At 41.5% G+C, this 13,389-nt stretch overlaps 1 protein-coding gene across 1 annotated transcript in view; it reads right to left on the bottom strand.

The window, feature by feature from the left end:
* Positions 1-6,871, bottom strand: part of b3gnt2b (UDP-GlcNAc:betaGal beta-1,3-N-acetylglucosaminyltransferase 2b) — a 29,900-nt gene extending 23,029 nt beyond the window's left edge. The window contains exon 1 of the mRNA XM_083923136.1: positions 6,679-6,871. The gene's annotated coding sequence lies outside the window, so the exon portion shown is untranslated. The remainder of the gene's footprint in view (positions 1-6,678) is intronic.
* Between the last annotated feature and the right edge of the window lie 6,518 nt (positions 6,872-13,389).

The raw sequence follows: 13,389 nt of genomic DNA on the forward strand, positions 1-13,389 counted from the left end.
AGTGATCGTCCTCTGTCTATCTGCTGCCATGGATACCAAATAAATACTGTGTGTTTTGGATCCTCTTTAATATATATTTAATCGGGGCAGCGTGTAAGCTGTAATGGAAACTGATAATTAGGGCCACATGCTAAATCTATAACCCTATAAAAGCTGATATTTTTGGAAATACTGAATGCTTGTTTATTTCATTTGAATTAAGTTATGTGATGAATTAAAATTCAATAAACAAATGTGCACACTGTACTTAACTTCATCAGGATATTGCAGTAACGCCACATGACTTAGAACCACTGCAATCCTGAAGTCTAGGCAAGGCATGTGCTGCTAGTATGTAGTTTTTTACACTAATACACCCGAAGAAAGCATCAGTATTCATTCATTCATTCATTCATCTTCAACCGCTTGTCCCTGTTGGGATTGTGGGGGACTGGAGCCGATCCCAGCTGACATTGGGCGTGAGGCGGGGCACACCCTGGACAGGACGCCAGTCTAACACAGGGCACATAGAGACAAACAGAGACAGACAACCATTCACACCTACGGGCAATTTAGAGTCATCAATGAACCGAACACCTGCACGTCTTTGGACTGTGGGAGGAAACCAGAGAACCTGGAGAAAACCCACGCAGACACGGGGAGAACATGCAAACTCCACACAGAAGGGCCCCAGCCGGGATTCGAACCAGAAACCTTCTCGCTGTGAGGCGACAGTATAGTGAAACTAGTGGTTAGCACTAATTCACTCAGCGTCCACTTTGGCTCAGCGGAAAGAGTTCAAACCAGGGGAAAACGTGGATCCTAAATGTGCCGAGGGTCCACATCACGTTTTTTTTCGGAGCTTTCAATTGTTCCCAATGAGAGAGTGAATGCAGCTGCGTACAGTAGCCTGCTTTTTCTGAGCACCCGACCTTTTTTGTGCCGTTAGTTTAAGCGCTTCTGGTTAAAATCTCCGAACTTTTCACAAAGGTGCTGGTGTCGTCACTGTCGCTCCTTCTCAGGAAACGATCACGACGAGGACAGAAAAGTCCATTTGTGAGAGAAGATCGACCAGACAATGATGTTTCTGGCGGGTTCTGCTTTTATTACTGGGTAGATAACTTAACGCTCTGTTAAAGTACCATTAAGTTATCTACCTAGCTAACATTAACATTGTCGTCATGGAAAGAAAACGCAAAGGCCGCGCTTCGAATCGCTGGGATGAAGCGCTCCCCAGAGAAAAAATGCTCCGTGGACACTTTTATTCAACAGGTGGAAACTGAAAGTTGTCTCTGTGGGTTACATAACGATTTCATGACCAACAGCTGCGCTCAGTGACTGCATCTGTCCTCGTGGTCAGGCTCACAGTTTGCTGCACCTTAACAAAAGCCAGGTGACAGATTCATTGTTGGGTTAGCCTACTTAGAGCTGGATGTGATAAGGAGCTCAGGCGTGCGGCCGTGTAAACACACAGGCACTCTGAAAAACTGGTCTGGTCCGGGGTGTAACTGGAGAAAACGCTGCAATGAAAACTAGTACGAGCGGAGAAAGTGTGAGCGCCTCTCTCTAAACGGGACAGAGCATAGATCTGTGTCAACATGAATGACAAAGTGGTTATGGCACAGACCTGATTGGGTGTCCCCATAATTAGCAGCAGCAGCAGCACCCCTGGGTAGCCCCCCACATTAAGGATGTGCTGAATTAGTGACCTTGAAACGAGAGGAAGGCTGGAAAAGGGGCCAGATCCGTAACTCAGCCGCAGCCTTCGAGGCAAAACGCAGTAATTCCTTCAGGTGGTCTGCAACTAAATCATCCTGTTTTCTGCTCAAGGTAAAGTCACGAATGGTCGACCTGCCTTTGACGTACACGTTCTCAAACACATTAAAGAAATGAGATGCCTGATATAGATGAACCTTGTTACTCATCCATCCTTTTCCATCGAACGTGTGGAATAGTAATGAAGAGGGGTTCAATGGGCAGCGCGGATTAGGTGAGATTTACACACGGGAGCGGGCAGAGAAAATGTCCTGTGTGTGAAAGGTCACAGGTTCGATTCAATCAACAGGTGAATGCACATCCCGTGACGGTCAAAGTGTCCTTGAGCAGAGAGCTGGTGCTCGTGCCTGCTCACTGGCGGGGATGAATATCCGCGAGTGTGTAAAAGTAAGCTCTGTACACGTGGTGTGGAGGAATGACTGCATATTTACGCAGTGATGGCTGTGTGTGCTGGCAAACCGGACTGTTCTGTATTTAAAATGAAGGGAAAATGACACAGAACAACACCGGTTACTATTCTTTGCGCCCTGGGGTCATGAAATAATACGCATATGTTTTTATAACGATACCCAACACCTGGATATCTACCGCAGGAACTTGATACCGAGCTGAATGAGCAACACGCCGAATCTCTAAAAGACACAATCACCAAACGTGCTCTACCCCAACATCTCAAATACTCACAAACGTGTCGTTTTAACTTTCTTTATCTGCTGCAACTCATCAAAACATAAACCTACTGGACATACTGGTCTGCACTGGACAAGCCATGCTAACTATGAAGGGCAGGGAACATTAGCAGAGGTAAACAGAGATTAGTTGCATCCGAGAGTCACAGGAAAAGGTCATTATCACGGTTCATGATGACAACCTGATATAAATGCAACACCCTGTGAATCTTTGCTGTACAAAAACTGGGTCAAACTCCCAAACGATCCCATCATTTTGCTCCAAAATGTCTCATTTTCCACATATAATCTTGATTATAATCTAATCTAATCCGAAAAAAGGGGTTTTATACAAGAGACACTGCTTAGGTTATTGTTCTCTGAACGTTTAATGTCATTTGCTTCTTAATGTTCACTGTGTGGGGGTCACAACTTGGCCTATTTTTCGGATTCAAAGTCGCTCCGGCTGAAAATGCAGAATAAAGAAGGAAAAAAACATCTATTAGTCGCACTAGAGTATAAGGGCGTACTCACACTGTCCTTCCGCACCGCGACCTGGGCTTTATGGTACTTGTCCCCACTCCCTCTCCCCCCCGCGCCCCAGCCCCGTTTGTAATCACACTACCTGGGCCTCGGCCAATGCTTCTTGCTGTCCATACGACATCACGCCGTAACACGTCACACACATTGATCGCGTGTGTGTGGCTTTGTTTACAAATCTTTCCACAGACCTCAGAGTTTTTGTGCGTCTTGTCGACTGTTTTTGAATCTTTTCATCGACCAAATCTGCAGTAAACACTCCACCTCCGCATCACGCCAACGTGAACCTTTCACCACCATTGTTGTTGTTGTTAAATGTCCGCGCATGGTCCCTCCTTCTATTTACATGTCCGAACAGGCGGACATAACGCTACTGCCGTAGGGCTCGTGCTCGTGCTCGTACACGTGCGCACGCTCGTGCTCGTACATGTGCAAACGGCTCCGCTAAAGCCCACCTCTTTCAAGCGGGCCGTGGACGGTCCGCTGGCCGCAGTTATGCGCGGAGCGGGTGCACTCACACTGCTTAAAGGTACTAGGCTTTAGCTGAAAAACCGGTTTTGGCCCCGGCCAGAAGGACAGTGTGAGTGCGCGCTAAGTCGCATTTTTGGGGGAAATGTATTTGATAAAATCCAACACCAAGAAACGACATTTCATCTTGAAAGGCAATTTAGAATAAAAATAGAATAGAGAACAACAGGCTGAATAAGTGTTTACGTTATATGACGCATAAACAACGACCTGAGAACGTGCCTGGTGTGTTAACGTAACATATTACGGTAAGAGTCATTCACAGAACTATAACATATAGAACATGCTCTACGTTTCCCAAACACTCTGTCACTGATCACACAGAACTATAACATATAGAACACGCTCTACGTTTACCAAACACTCTGTCACTGATCACACAGAACTATAACATATAGAACACGCTCTACGTTTACCAAACACTCTGTCACTAATCACACAGAACTATAACATATAGAACCTGCTCTACGTTTACCAAACACTCTGTCACTGCTAATCACACAGAACTATAACATATAGAACATGCTCTACATTTACCAAACACTCTGTCACTGCTAATCACACAGAACTATAACATATAGAACATGCTCTACGTTTACCAAACACTCTGTCACTGCTAATCACACAGAACTATAACATATAGAACATGCTCTACGTTTACCAAACACTCCGTCACTAATCACACAGAACTATAACATATAGAACATGATCTACGTTTACCAAACACTGTCACTAATCACACAGAACTATAACATATAGAACATGCTCTACGTTTACCAAACACTCTGTCACTGATCACACAGAACTATAACATATAGAACATGCTCTACGTTTACCAAACACTCCGTCACTAATCACACAGAACTATAACATATAGAACATGATCTACGTTTACCAAACACTCTGTCACTGCTAATCACACAGAACTATAACATATAGAACATGCTCTACGTTTACCAAACACTCCGTCACTAATCACACAGAACTATAACATATAGAATATGCTCTACGTTTACCAAACACTGTAACTAATCACACAGAACTATAACATATAGAACATGATCTACGTTTACCAAACACTGTCACTAATCACACAGAACTATAACACATAGAACATGCTCTACGTTTACCAAACATTCTGTCACTAATCAAACAGAACTATAACATATAGAACATGCTCTACGTTTACCAAACACTGTCAGTAATCACACAGAACTATAACATATAGAACATGCTCTGCGTTTACCAAACACTCTGTCACTAATCACACAGAACTATAACATATAGAACATGATCTACGTTTACCAAACACTCCGTCACTAATCACACAGAACTATAACATATAGAACATGCTCTGCATTTACCAAACACTCTGTCACTGCTAATCACTGAATCCACTGAACTCTTCTTCCTCTGTGTCACTTCTGAACAACTCCGCCAACTCAACGGTACGGAAGTAGCAGCTAGCATCTTTTTTTTCACAACGCACTTCTGCCATGACCCGCCCCTGCCCAATTTTGATTGGTTGACGTGTGTGTGGCGATTGCTGATATACGCCTAGTCTCTTATGTGACTGACATAAATAATAGCCCGGGCATGTGTTAATAATTTCACACATAAGTCGCTCCAGAGTATAAGTCGCACCCCCGGCCAAACTATGAAAAAAACTGCGACTTATAATCCGACAAATACGGTATTTACCAGCATTACAGACACTCCTCCTCGAATGGATGGAGGCTACTCATCCAGAGTGTGGTTTGAACCGTTCCGTCTAAACATAGCAGGCCTACACAGTCAGTGCTGACACACACATCTGTAGCAGCAGCAAGTCTGGAAAATGTTACTCATGTGATTAACAGATTTTTTTTATCTCGGAGAGCACGTATGTCATCAGAAAGAGAGGCGAGGAGAGACGAGGGAGAGTAGAGGAGACTAGCAGGTCTAAGCTCTCCGGGTTTGAAATGCAGGTTACAAAAAAAACAAAAGACAACAAACGCACAAGTCACACATTTCCCTGTTATCTCCTTCAAACACTGGACTAAAGTTAGCCTGCTCTTCCGTCTCCGACATCTATTATTTGTTTGTGTTGGAGTCTCCACGGTTGCAAGGACACATGGCACCTTGTGTGCTTACAGTGACCAGGGGAGAAACTAATCAGCACTTTCATTATTGATTCATTTGTTGGTTATTTATTGATTTATTTACCCTGAGCTGGTCTTTTGTTCGGTCTTACAATACATGGTAATTTGGTCAAATGTCTGCCACAGCGTCTAAGAGCCCATTGTGACGACTTTAAAGTAATTTACTCTGAAGTAAAAAGAAAAATACTGTAACGTACTGTGAGGGACATAGATGAGTCTGTAAAAGTGTGTTTTGGTAGTGAATGGTCAACAGTAAGCTGTGTTGGAGCTAGCTAATAAGAATAGGCTTGTTAATCTTGATTTATTTATTTATTACTGCCAATTTCTCCCCTCTTGTTGTGCGTCTTTTGTGGTTATTGTTTTCTTCTGTGTGTTTGTATGTTTTTGTATAAGGGACAACAACAAAAACGTGGGGGAAAAATACTGTAAAAGCTGCTCTCCTGGTATGATTTAATGGAGGACTAAACATGACTTAAGTTTCAATAAATAAATTGATGAAAAATACAGGAATAAATACAGAAATGCTGAAATAAATGAATAAATAAATGCATGAATAAATGGGACCTCCTACCACATTAAAACAGACACAGAGATCTAGAAATAAATAACATTAAATACATAAATACATTTATTTTTTAATTAGTGCAATCATTTATTTATCCCTGCATGTATTTATTTATTTTTTGAGACTTACATAGTGTTTAATCCTCCATATATTTATTGTGTTTATCTGATAAAAATGTTATAAAAAAGACCATTTTCACATCTGAGAAGGTGTCACCAGTGAATGTAAGTTATTTTTTAATATATTTGTTATTTAAAAGACTTTTAAACAACAATCAGGTGAGGATCAACTTATCAATTTCTTTTAACATTTTAAAAAATGTACTGTTTTAATATTGCTGTATATCGTGTTTGACACCATAATCATATTATTTTCATGTCATGTTCTTAATTAAAGTTCACATTTTAACCACTTTTTAACCTGTTCCACAAACGTCCCACACTTCGGCGCTAACTTGACGCCAAACGCTCGGCGAACTTACGTCTGCGAGCGAACGTCGTCTCTCCTTTAAAGTCCTGACAGAAAACTCCTCCGGGGGCACTTTGTTTCCAGCCGCCTCTCTTCACCGCGACTACGGCGGAAAAGTTGAATAAATCCACGGGACTCCTCTCGTCGTTCCCCCCTCTCTCCGGTGGATAACAACGGCGTCGTCTTCTGCCGTGCGTCGCTCCGGTTTTCACTCCACCGCCGACTGAAGACTCTCAGCAACGGCGCCGTCTCTTTTCCAACGGTTGGTTTCATGACGTCGTTCCATGTGGGCGGAGCGAGGTTCGCACACACACGCGCACACACACACACACACACACACCAATACACACACGGTTTTAACATTTAATATCTTGCTATTTATAATGTTAAAGAACATTTAAGATAAATAAAATTCTTCCCAGTAGCCTATAAATGACGTCACTTTTGCCATTCATGTGTATTGGGCTTTTAATTCAATTCACTTCAATACGATTTTATTTATTATTATTATTATTATAACTAGGAAAAGTGCAGCTGTACATCTACATTATGACATTTTTTACAAGTCAAAATGTATTTTAGAAAGTTAAAATGACATTATGGATATCTGAAATGTTTGTTTCTATTCAATTCAATTCAATTTAATTTATAGTGCCAAATCATAACAAAAGTTATCTCAGGACACTTAAAACGAATGCATTTTTCATTAGTGAAAATCTGAAATTAAATTTATTAATTCAATTTATTTAATTTATTTCAATTCAATTCAATTCAAAAAACTTTATTTATCCCCGGGGGGCAATTCCGGGCACACAGAGCAGCAAATAACGACAGTGCAACTATACAAAAACATTTTAACCTAACAACAAGAATAAAGTGTAAAAGAAGAATATGTGTCAGGATGTTGGTGTTAGTACAGGTAGAATAAGTGATTCAGTTTATGACTAGTAACATTTGAATTGTAGATATCTGAAATAGGAGTTTTTATTACAGATATCCAGAATATCAATTCTAGATCTCTAAAGGTAAATAATCTTTACTGATTGTAATGCACCTTAATCTTTTAGTAAATGTAAATGACAGAAAAAATATCTTTTCTTCTTGAATTTTTTTATTTTGCTTATATTGTATTTGACTGTCCTTATATATGTGATTTAAATGCCATTTTACGTGGTTTGTTTCACTGTTTTTAATGTTCTGTGTGAAGCACTTTGAATTGAATTGCTGTTAAAACACGCCTTAAAAATAAACTTAACTTGACTTTACTCAAAATGAATCATGGATATCAAGAATTAAAGGCCCAACACACACACGAATGACAAAAGTGACGCCATTTGTAGTAGTAAGAATGATGTTGTGGATCTCTTAAGTGTTATTTTTGACTAGGAATAATTGGATTTAAGAAATTTAATTCTCACTAGGAAAGAAAACTCCAGTTTCGGGTATTTAAAATCCAAATGTTGATAGTCATAATTTTAATTTCAGATATCCCAAATGAAAAAAAACAACATTACAGATATCCATAATGTAATTATCCAACTATCCAAAATACATTCTGACTAGTAATAATAATTACAGATATGTACAACTGAAGTTTTCCTTGTAATAATTGCATCACAGATATCCATAATTTTCATTATAGCACTTAAATAACAAGCATAACAAACTTTAAATTTGTCTGAAGACACTGGGATTCGCTTAAAAGGGAAATATTTGGGGGTCTACGCCTAGTTCGCTTTCACCGCCAAGAGCCAGAGGAGCAGGATCGATACCACTCTCATGTCCGTGCATTAACCGGAGTCCATTAAGGCTGCAGAAGGAGCCGGTCATTGAGTCTCTGTTTGCTAAATTACTGGCAAATACAGGGACTATCATCAGTCTGTAAACAAAGATTGACCAGTTATACCTGTTACAGTCCAGTGAGACTGACACGTTAACATTTAAATCAACTCATACCTGTTTAATTAAGTCGTTAACAAATCAGGAGTTTAACTGCTGGTCAAAAGTAGAGAAACAGAGAAACGGAGAAACAGACAGAGCAGTTGTTGGCTCTTTAAAAGGCTGTTCACTGCGTTTAAATGCACAGAAGTAACCCCAAAAATGTTTTATCCCCAGTTAAGGGAATAATCAGAGTATTGAAGTTCATCCAAGCTCCAACCACAGCGACTTCCTGTTTGATCCAATCAGGAAGTGCCAAAAACTGCAGTTCTCTGAGTGTCCACTAGGGGCAGGTTTCATAACAGAGCAGTTTCTCATTGAGCCCCATGTTAAACAGGCCGTTTACACAGCATCATTAAACCTGTTTAAGGACAAAATAACATTCTAGTCTGTATGTTTAGCTCATATCTCCATGACAACACTGGGGGGGGGTGAATTTTTTTGGACCAGGCTAGTTTTTATTTTATTGGAGGTTAAAGTTTATGAATAATTAGGGGCGTGGCCTATTGAGTGATAGCTAGCCTCTGGCCCTCACTTCTCCTCTGAGGTAAACGTCAGCCAGATGGACGTATCTCCCTCCCCCCCAGAGTCACATACATTCCCTTTTTTTGTAAGAGGAAATGAGGCGGAGTCAAAGTCTGACAAGATGGCGACTCCCGTAGGCGAGGACGATTGGATCAAGTTGAGAGAACGGACCACGACGGAGACGCTACGTCCATTTTTACAGTTTATGAACTCACCCAGTTTACATGAGCGGGGGCAAATGGGAAAATGACGGAGTAACTCGACCTCTGGTGCAGTAGGTGGTGCTTCACCAACATACAACTGGTCGGAATAAGGCTTTTTCTGCAGGTTGACCTTTGTCAAAATCACAACAACTTGTGAAGTGGGGGGAAAAATGGACGACTTCTGGACAGAAGAACAACAGACAGGGGTCTTCGTTGTAATGATGTTAGTTGCCATGGCGAAGTCCTTCTCCAGTTTAAAGGCAAAGCTTGTGTTGTTGTTTTTTTCACGTTGTTTCTGCGCTTTTGCTTCCGGATTTATTCTATTTTTTGGGTCAAAAGCCACTGGGGAGGGGGAGCTATAACCCACGGAGCACGTGCAGACGCGTAACCCGCTGTTACTCTGGGTGCGCTGTTTACATGCACGAATACTCAGATTACTGAAGCAGTCATAGGTCTGTTAACCAGGGTTTGAAAACTCTGATTTTACCCTGGTTACGTTGTTAATGAGGGTTCAGACAAGAGGACCCCAGATGGCAGTTGGAAGTTGGAGGTATGTGTTGTGTGTTGGGTGTGGGGTCTCCAAACAGCAGGGGACCAGTCCCCAGGCTGTCCTCTCTCTTTAATGACCCAGGCCAAGACAAAAGGGGGTCTGCAGTGTGCAGGACTGGAGGCTCTGTGCCCTTCTGTGCGACAAACCCCCAGCTGGTCACCTAGAGGAAACAATGGACGCCCAGCCTGTGCTCATAAATAATAATCTTAAGGTTCACATATGATCACACTGGAGTCTGACACAAAGTTGTGTCACTGCTCTCCTCTTTCTTCACTCTCTCCAGGGGCACATAAGGTCAAGTGCCCTATAAAGTGATTCAGACTCATAAAATGTCGCTGAATATAATACACAAACTACCACAAGGATACAAAAAACGACAAAAAAAGACTATAGGGATGCAAAACGACCACAAAGAGACACTAAAAGACTAAAAATAGTCACAAAAAACGACAAAAAAAGACTAAAGGGATGCAAAACGACCATAAAGAGATGCTAAAAGACTGAAAATACTCACAAAACGACCAAATAGAGACAAAAAATGACGACAGAGACACATAAAATGATTAAAAATAGATGCCAAACATCAACAGAGATGCAAAACAATTACAAACACATTCAAAACAGTGAAAAAATGGACGTAAAATGACCATAAAGAGACCCAAAGTGATGACAAAATGACTAAAAGTAGACTCTTTGAATTTTGGGTGTCTTGTTCCTCCGTAGACAGAGTGGGGGGCCTCTTACACGTCAGTGCCCAGGGGCCTGTTGTCTCTGAATACGTCCATGGCTCTCCCTAAACTGCTCAACAAAGCAGAGGAGCTCGAACTTGTGTCTTCAGACTCATGTTGAATCATGACTTTAGGTCTGTTTGCGGAGCTCGTTTGCAGCCAAAAGGATCTAAAATTGCAGCCGAATCAAAGCCAAAGGTTCCCCGTAACCAAATACAACTTTGTCTACGGTCGGGCAACAATGCTGCGTTTGTTTTTTACTGTCACATCTTTCAACCGTTTTCAAGATATACAGGAAATGAACTAGCGCCGGTGAGCCAAAATGGAAACGGCAGTGCTTTTCCGTCTTGCCTCACAAGCTCCTCCGGGCATCTCCTCCTCATTGATCCTCCAGCTGCACATATAGAGCAGCAGCAGCCATTCAATTCAATTCAATTCAATTTTATGTATTTATTTATAGTGCCAAATTATAACAAAAGTCATCTCAGGACACTTTACAGAGTAGGTAAAGCCCAACAAACCCCTCATAGAGTACGGTGGCAATGAAAACCATGAGCAGGAAGTGTTGCATTTACCAGCGCTGTCAAGGAAACATACAACATTCAGATTTGATTGAGTTAAGGCTGACGATGTTCTTTGTTTTCTTATTGTCAACAAACAAACTTCCTTCATTACCACAAGTACACACACACTGTAGTTTATTTGGACTCAATCGGCAGAATGAACCAAAGGGCTTGAGGCTGCATGCCACAGGGTGGGAAAGTCTAAAAGAAAATAACAAAACAATATAAAATAACACCATGGAGGTTCGTTCTGTAACTGATATGAAAGTGTTAAGAGAAAATCACGTCAGCCCACAGAAGCAGGCCAATGTATCTGTCCCACACACTTCCTCCTGTGTGATCATCTGCTGGCAGAATGAATCAATATATATTATATTAATATTTTATTTAAGGCTCACTAATGATGTGATGAATCACCATCACATCTAATGACGTGCTCCTCTGTGGAAATATGATTCCAATGACGGACATTAACTCGCAGTCATCCTCAACCTAATTACCTCCGAGAGGTGATTGAGATTACTGTCATTGTCGTGAATGCATGAACGCATACGGTCCACACCCTGCTGTGGGTCAGGGTTTAATTGCCTCTTGTGCATTAGAGCCCTCCACCAATCACTGTGTCATCAGAACGGAGGGCAGGGTGCTAATCCAGGCTAACAACGTTAACAAGAGGGGCAAGAACGGCCACCGGAGCGGAGGGTGTGAGGGGACCTGCACGCAGCCACCTCCCAGAGTCTCAGGTGGTCAGCGAGACGTTGTTAGCTGTGTATGTGAACACCCAAGGGTGGATGCAGAGCTCAGGCGGGCACTTCTGCCACCCAGCTGCTGGTGCGTTAGGTTCAATCAAACACACTGCTGTTAATGAGGTGAGGAGTAAGGCCCTGTTTCAGTTCTGTTTTCACATTCTCACTTTATATTCCGCGTTTAGATGAGTGTCTTTGGGGGGAAATCTGCGTGCATACGGTGACGCAAAAGGGTGTGAGCTGGAGCTGTGAAGCACTGCCACACAACACCACCAAAAGCTCATGGATTCATAGGAAGTTCCTTCTACTTCTCTACCCAGTAGCAGGAAATAGCGTACAGTCAAAAACCAAAACATGGCGAAGAATCGAAGTAAGACGAGACGAGGAGGTCGAGTTATTGCTACATTAGATTACAAGGCCACAAAGGCACAAAGGGGAGTGGACTGATGGAAGTAGTCCCACATGTATGTTATTGTCTGTACTGCACATGGATGTTACGTAAACGCGTAATCAACGAGAGCCAGCGAGAGCAGATCAGAGCACACTTTTACGTTTTTAACCCTTTAGACAGAAACGCAACTGTGCAGTGTTTTTTAGGATTTCTACTCTAGAGGATGGTTTCACTTTTTTAAGTTTTAAGCCCAAAAAAAACGCTGTTGCCGTGTAAACGAAAGGCACATCTGATAAAAATATTTTGTCGTTTTAACCCATGAGCGTTGTCGTGTAAAAAGGGTCGCTGCACACAAGAAGCTTAGAAACAGTTAATTGAAACTAGAAACTAGTTTACTCTCTTATAGTTTTAAGACTGACAGGGCGACTTAAGTGACCCTGGATACAACACAGAACAAATTATGTGAGCAGGACTGACGATGGACTTTAGCATCCACCATGAGGATGTTTCAGCCCGACCTGTCCTCAGAGTAAGACGTTGGCATTGCATGTTTCTGCAAACCACAGATACGTTGAATCTCAATATTTCTGAACTGCTGCAACACGTTCTCCTTCCCTACTTGCCCACTTTTTGATGCTCCACATGTTGGTTGATGTTGTGGGTTAAAATGGGTCTGTTATATCATTAAATTTCACTTTGGGAACAATCTGAGGTCACCCGGTTTAAGAGTCTGATGTGTGTATGACCCAACATCAACCTTAACTGCTTCCCTAAGCAGAGTGTCAGGTTATACACTCTAAGAAATGATTCAGGAGGTTAGTTAGTATGACTTAAAAAACATGAGCTTTTTCAGCATAAAAAATACAATTTGTTACATGTCCATTGTTTTATTAAGTTGATAACTTATTTCAAGTAGTTGATCAAAATTAAAAATGAAGAAAGATGTCTTAACTCAGAAATATATTGATTTTGGACAAGCATTTCTGCTTTCACTTAACAAGGAACGGTATTAAGTTAATGAAACTTAATATTGTATTATAATATTAAGTTAGTGCAGCTTCCTTTCATGTGTGCATGTGG

This window comes from Echiichthys vipera (assembly GCF_963691815.1).
Source record: "Echiichthys vipera genome assembly, chromosome: 11".
Taxonomy (NCBI): Eukaryota; Metazoa; Chordata; class Actinopteri; order Perciformes; family Trachinidae; genus Echiichthys; species Echiichthys vipera.